The sequence below is a fragment of the Haliotis rubra genome, unplaced genomic scaffold (assembly GCF_003918875.1).
Source record: "Haliotis rubra isolate DU_JTF1 unplaced genomic scaffold, ASM391887v1 Scf1465, whole genome shotgun sequence".
In the NCBI taxonomy this organism is placed as follows: domain Eukaryota; kingdom Metazoa; phylum Mollusca; class Gastropoda; order Lepetellida; family Haliotidae; genus Haliotis; species Haliotis rubra.
The window spans coordinates 128,533-135,661 of NW_025765409.1; the positions used below are offsets into that span (position 1 = coordinate 128,533).

A 7,129-nucleotide genomic window follows, 5' to 3' on the forward strand; every position below is an offset into this window, starting at 1 on the left:
GATGGATCGCTGTTTTGTGGATGATTTTAACATGTCATGTTGTGCGAACACCTGGTATCATCACTATTTCTTGGTGATTCATAAACAAATGCTCTGTCATCGTATGGCATGGTTACAATCACTGGATAGTATGGTTGTGACCCAATTTGTTTACAAACAACGTCATACAGCTGTAATACTGAAACAAATATCTTCTCATGATATACCGGTTGTCACAACTGTACAATCGACTCTGCTTTTGGCAGAGAATTCCTATGAATGTGGAAAGGGTTTTGTCGCTTCTATTACCAATAACGAAAATAATATATATAATAATATTCTCATTTAACATGGTACCTTTTAAAAGAAATAGAATAAATTAATCCTAAAATTTGATAGTATATAGTTAAATATTTTACAAAACGGTAAAATGTGATTATTAACTGATGGGGGTTGAAGTCCACCTGAGTGGGTATGTAAGCCCATATCAATCAAAGAATAGTAATGTAAACCAATATCTATGTACATTTTGGATCAATTGCTAACCTTGCGTAAAATCGCTAACAGCTGAAGGGGTAGTTTAAATCCAGCCAGGGTCCATGCAGGAAGCCAAAGTACTGTAAGTCCCCATGGTCTCAAATATGGTGATCTACCTTCAGTTGTTGGCGATCTATAGCCCGCGTTTTATATTGAACTGTCTTCTTCAATCAAAATGTTTTAGATTTACATTCTAGTTTTAAATTCATATCTGTGATACTCTATCGTCGACAGATTTTACTCTTTACAATGTTTTTCGTTAAATACTAACTCACTCACTGTTGGCGATCCACAGCCCGTTTTTATGTTGTCTTGTTGGAGGTTTATATATTATATAATAATATTCTTTGGTTACATACTAGTTTTAAGAGAAATTATATCTAGTGATTTTACTACCTTTGTTTGACATGTATTTATTCTATCTTAGTTGGCCTTTATTAATAGATAATTTTGTCGTCACGATAAGGCTGTAATATTGCTGATATGATCTTAAATGTTCATTCACTCACTATATTATACTTTGTGAGTTGATTTGAACGAACAAATCATGTTCCACTACAGCACCCATGTCTCGTTCCATTACACAACATGAACATTTAGCTTTCCAAATAAATAGAAACTTGACATTGCTAAAATCATGCTATCGGATTGTTACAGACTCAAATACAACCCAATGACAATCAAGTATGTTAGCGAATGGTAATGCAAAAGACATCCGATTCGCATAAACGGAGCTGGAGGTGAGACTTGTACTGAGGAATCCACCATTACACTTTGACAACTTTGGCATTGCAGTATGAGAGGCAGAACATATCATCTGTCACTCACTTGCCTGAGTACAGGCTTCGAGTGGTTTCCAGGAGATTCAGTTTGGGACATTGGAAATGTATTGGGAATTAATATTGTTATCCCCACATAGTATCATGATCGTTTGTTGCTTGTATCCTGCCTACAAGTAGTTGTTTTATTATTAAAATTGGAAAGTCAGTGTCAAGTTTCCATTTTTGAAGAGTATATATTCTTGTGTAATGAAACTAAAATATATAATGCAAAACACAAATGACCCAGAAAGTTAGCAAACTTACTGACTTGTTTGTGATCCGTTCATCTACTTCACTACGCTGTTCACGAGGACGGCATGAAACCACTGTTTTACAGAGTATGGTTTGACAGTGTCTGCTTCCACTCTGTATGCCAAAGGCCCCTGTTTATCATAGAACACTATGCCACTGACAGGCTGGACGTGTACTTGAATTACAAAATGTTCAGGGGCCTCCACACCAACATCAGGTTGTTCGTTGTCTCGAGAAGATGGAATGAAAAATACCTCCACGATGTCATTGTGTGTTTCATGTCCATCATAGTCACAGATTAACACACCTTTTGAAACTCCCTCCTTTATTTTAGCTTCTACATTCTGCTGATTACCGACTGGAACTTGTTGAATTTCCATACACTTTGACTTGTATGGACTTCCATTGATGGAAGTCTCTTTCTCTGCGATGCCATAAAGGTAGGTACCACCATCAGGTAGTTTTGAAAATGCACTAATGTATTCAAGAAGTCTGTGGTCATCCAACATGTAACGGACTGTTTTCTCATCGGTATCCTTCCCTTTGAAATAGCCTTTGAATTGAACGGATCTACTCTCATGAAGTTTAGTTAAGCCCCGGAATGTATTTGCATTAGGATGCACTGATCTAAACTGAGTTTTGCTTTTCAGGAATCTTATCAAAGTTTGATCAGATGGATTGATGATTCGTTCGTCCAGAGCTATTTTTGTTTTAGAGTCAGATGTGGTGAGATATAGGCCACCTTCAACATACAGTACAAGGAAATCTGTATAATGGCGTGTATCCTTTAAAGTAGCCTTATCAATACACACCGACAGTTTCTTTTCTTTCTTTTAACTTAATGTTCTGCAATATTTCAATTTCCTTCAGTGTATCCACTACTTTCTGTCTCTGCTGAAGTATTGCATCAAGCAACTCCTCATCCAGTGTCTCCTTGGCCTTCAATTTTAGCTTTCCAGCTGCTCCTGAGCAAGTAGTTGTTCTTTGGTTTTCGCCTCGAGCTTTCCTGATATCTCTTTGAAGTACTTCCTGTTGCTTCTTCTGCAGGTTGTCTAGATCTGTGGCATAATCACCCAATAACCGTTTTGAGTACACATCTGTGAACAGGCTTCCATCTTGAATCAAAGTCTGAAGTTTGTCATCAGCAAATTCGTCAAATGCCCCAGTAAAGGTGTCTTCTTTTTCTCGTCCCACGAAGTGAATCAATAGATGCCCTGAATTAGAATTGCGGAGTGCAGTTGCGTTTTTCAACAATTCCCTTGCTTTTATAGCCCTCTTTTCCTTCTTCCTTTTAGTTTGTTCCCTGTTTTCCTGTGCTAGACCATGTATGTAGTTGACATGTATTGCCATGCACAAAACATTGGACTGTGTGGAAATATCTCCTAAGATCTTGAGTGCTTCCTTTCCTCTTGGAATATTGAGTCTGAAACATTCAAAGGGATTTCTGTATATGTAACACTTGGTTGAACATTCAAAGGTTGAAGAGAATCCAACTGAAAAGTAAATTTAACCACCTGTCATTCCAGCATGAACTTTTATTCATTATGCAGTTTTTTTATATATCTCTTCATTCGTGTCGAATATCAGAAGAGGAAGGAATATACAAGCTGCACAGTGTCAATGCAAATACCAGATGAACAGCAACAGTTTGAAGATTTGTATTTAGAGATGGGGGCTATGCATGATACCATGTCGTACTAAAATGGAAGCACCATAGTTGATCTCAATGCGAAGAACCCGCTTTGGGGAAGTGCCTATACTAATAATAAAGGTAAAATCATTCAGGGATTTATTTCATGGAATAAACAAAGTATATAATGATGATTCAACCACCTATTAACATTCAGACACTGGAACATATTCTGTACACGATTTGGCACTCCAACTTGTATAATGAATTTGAATGGATGGTCCATGTTGACATATGTGGGAGTGATCACATCCCTACCATTCTCAAAATTATCAACCCTGCTGCTCATCCACTTTTTTCAATTAGGAAAGTGAAGGGATGATTGGTACTTAAATCAAACTGTATGAAACACTTAAAGCATGACCTTTTCTGGAACAGTGAAGACGTTGTTTATACTTAATGACATTGCTTGAAGCGCATTGAAACAGAATACGTGTCAATCTTCGAGAAAGTATGCTTCCAGAATTAATTCTCATACACCGATGTCAAAGGTGTGGAACATGATACAACAAATAAAAGGCAAAGGTTCAAAATCTAATGTTCACCATCTCAAAGACGGTGATAATGTAATACTGATGAATCTGGTGTTGCAAATAAACATGGCAAAACTCCAGCCAAACTTTCTTCATCATTATGGTCTGTCCCTCAGTTTCAGAAACAACAGTAGAAGAAAAGAATACATTTCCACTCAGTCAGTGGTGAAGATCATATTGAATGTTTTTTCATTACATCCTATGTTAATTAAATAATGCTTTACGCAGATTATGACAAAGGAAACATATATATTTTATCATGGAGGAACAGCTTCAGTGCACACTACCCTATTCTGTGATGTTTTGGTTTTGTCAGATACAGCAGATTGAAATATTCAGATACTTGACACTTGTTAACTTGTTTAATCCAAATAAGGTCAGATATAAGTTGAACTGAATAGAACGCGTACCCAGAAGAAAGACATGACAGACAATATATACTCACTTGATACACTCCTCATGATACGCCTCTTCTCCCTCTACACATTGAGTCCCTGGTGGGATATCCTCACCACAGTAACTACATAGTAACATCTCATCGGGAATCCTAGGGTTGTCTTACATTACAGTGAGTGAGAAATCTGAAAAATGGAACAAAAGGTATGATCACATAATGGTTCCTGCAATCGACACAGAGTGCCACTGATGATTACTATAACTTTTCTCAACGCAGGGCGTGTAAAATCATGAAACTGTTTCTCAGATGATCACATGTGATACGACACACACAATGAATAGTATTAAATAGGTCCAACGATGTTAGATCATCAAACTCCCTATATACGACAACATTAAGATTCACTATAATATGGAATTTTACCAGATTAATATACAAAGCACCAATCTTTCGATACGTTTGTAGGACTACTAGCCAAAAAATGAAAAACTTACCATGTATTTAGCATTTTTATAACAAAGATATTTAAGACTAGAGAGACCTAAGTTTATTCCCTACCGCGCGACTTTGTATGCGTTACATTATTATGCCATGTAGTTGTCTACCCTCAGGTCTATGCACCAAGTCTAAATTGCTGCCCAAGAAGTTTCTACATCACTAACTATACATTATTATTCAATGTGTATCTTCATTTATCCATATGTATTTATATACCTATGAATCTTTGCAAACGATTGCATGAAATATATCCCCATAAGGCGCTCACGTCGCAAAACAGTCTGTATTGCCATGTACTCTCGGCTTCAATGGTCTGTGTTGAATCAGTAAATGATAAAGGTTCTCTGACCAGTTATTTCCTATATGTTGAATAACTAGTTGTATTAGTTAATTAGTTGTTAGCACAATATCCGCTTCAGCCTACAGCGTGCAAGTATATTTGGATGAAAGTGTTTTGACTGGCAGATGAAGAACGAAACGTGTGTGCGGAATGCTGGGGAGAGTTCCAGTTGTTATGTCAAGTAACACATTGAAGCGGTCTTCTCCATTCAGTTTAAAAGAATGAGTTTAAAGGTATTGTATAATGCTACACCTTTGACTCACAACCTGATCCTGATGACTAAAGCAGGTTTGCTCACGGAACCCTATCAGAGGTTGTATGGCATGAAACTTGGCAAATGCATGTCTTATTATCTCTTTGCCGCCAAACGGCAGATTTAAGGTCAGTGAATGGAAAAAAACCTGCTGGATATTAAGTTCTCAACTTTAACTGCATATAATGCCTTAGAAGTTCCCCACTCTCAACGTGACTTTGTAGCCAACGAAAGAGCGAATGTCAGTGTCAGCCGTAGTAATATTCAAATGGCATTTCAAACTTTCAAGTGAAATGGGGTGGTACGTTTCACGGTTGTTGATCGCCTGTTGGAAAACTCTTAAAACTCTGAAAAATCTTATTGACTCTGGTCTCCTTAGATCCATAACCGTTATGTTTAAGTATCATCATTGGTAATAAATACAGTCTGAAATGCATTATGACATTGATGTAACATGTTCAGGAAAATTCCCGACATAATGATTTTGATTTAAGATGTTTAACTTACAATGTTTAAGTGTGACGCATATTACCTCATTGAAATACCCCCGTGAGTAAGTAATCATAGGAAATGCCTGTCAGGAGTGCTAACAGATTGATAAAATAGCCTCGTCAGTTGTTCAAAACTCGGTTATCTTAACCGCCGGTAAACTCCTAACGGCCGGTTAAATCCTTACCCGGCCGTTAGCTAACCGCACGTTAAATATGCGTTGTTCAAAACATGGTTAGCTATGACATTAGCTAACGTCACCGTCAAAGTTAACAGTGTGGTTAACGTCACTGGTTAGCTTCCATATATCCCACAATTCCGTGTTCTGTTTACTTCCGGTTTGTCAAAAATGGAAACGCAAAATGTCGCCTGCACCCCAAGGAAATAAAGAAGTCGAAATTTCTCTGCTGACGAGGAGAATGTAATCCAGTCAATGGTTGAGGCCAACTGGTCTTTGCTATCGGATAAACCAGAGACCATATAATAATCTATTATATGGTCTCTGGATAAACATTGCACATTGTAAAAACGCCTTATGGTCAGAGATTGTAAAAGAGGTGAATGCTAAGGGGGTAGCTCCGTGGTCTTTGATTGAGGTGAGAGAGAAATGGACAAACATGAATCGGAAGGCAAAGAAACAGTACACTGAACACAGATTTCAGTCAAGGAAGACCGGCGGAGGACCACCACCGTCTGAGCTGAGTCAGGCAACCAGCCGCATCATCGACAAGATGCGTGACTCGGCAAGTTTTGACGACGTCCCAGACGGTCTCGAGACAGAGTGTAGGTTTCAATAAATCACCAAACAATAAATGATGAATTAGTTTACTTCGACAACAATGAAGTTATATGCCCTGTTAAATAATTTTAGTAAATGAGTAAATACGTAAAATAAAGTGGAGCTGGTACATCACCTACGTACCGATATTCATAATCTATCTATTTAACAAATGCCATTGGCAATTACGAAAAGTGAAATGTAGGCCTATATAAAAATGGGACATAAAAATCAATTTCACACTCACAGTAACAAACCACGTGGTAATGTTTATAATCTAGATCTATTTTTACTGTCGACCTTGAACTTGACCCCATATATGGCATAATCTGGATCTAGGTTTCCATTTTGAAACATAACATTTTCATCAAAGTTACGTGATGTACGACCTAGGCCTGCATATCACTCACAACAGAAATAGATATATACATGTACATTGATGTTTGGTTTATTTTCCTACACATCAGTTGCCAGAGCAATGCTTATGCTAATAAGGTTTTCGTCAATTTATACAGTATATAGGCATTTCAAAAGATGCTTTTGTGTTTAATTTGCCTCATTA

At 37.4% G+C, this 7,129-nt stretch overlaps 1 protein-coding gene across 2 annotated transcripts in view; it reads right to left on the reverse strand.

The window, feature by feature from the left end:
• LOC124269695 overlaps positions 1-6,821 on the reverse strand; it is a 68,578-nt gene extending 61,757 nt beyond the window's left edge. The window contains exons 1-2 of one of the 2 annotated variants that reach the window (XM_046704730.1): positions 6,809-6,821; positions 1,606-1,789 (exon numbers count right to left, since the gene is read on the reverse strand). The gene's annotated coding sequence lies outside the window, so the exon portion shown is untranslated. Of the gene's footprint in view, positions 1-1,601; positions 2,576-6,808 lie in introns of those variants that run through there. The other variant, XM_046704729.1, reaches the window with a different exon arrangement.
• Between the last annotated feature and the right edge of the window lie 308 nt (positions 6,822-7,129).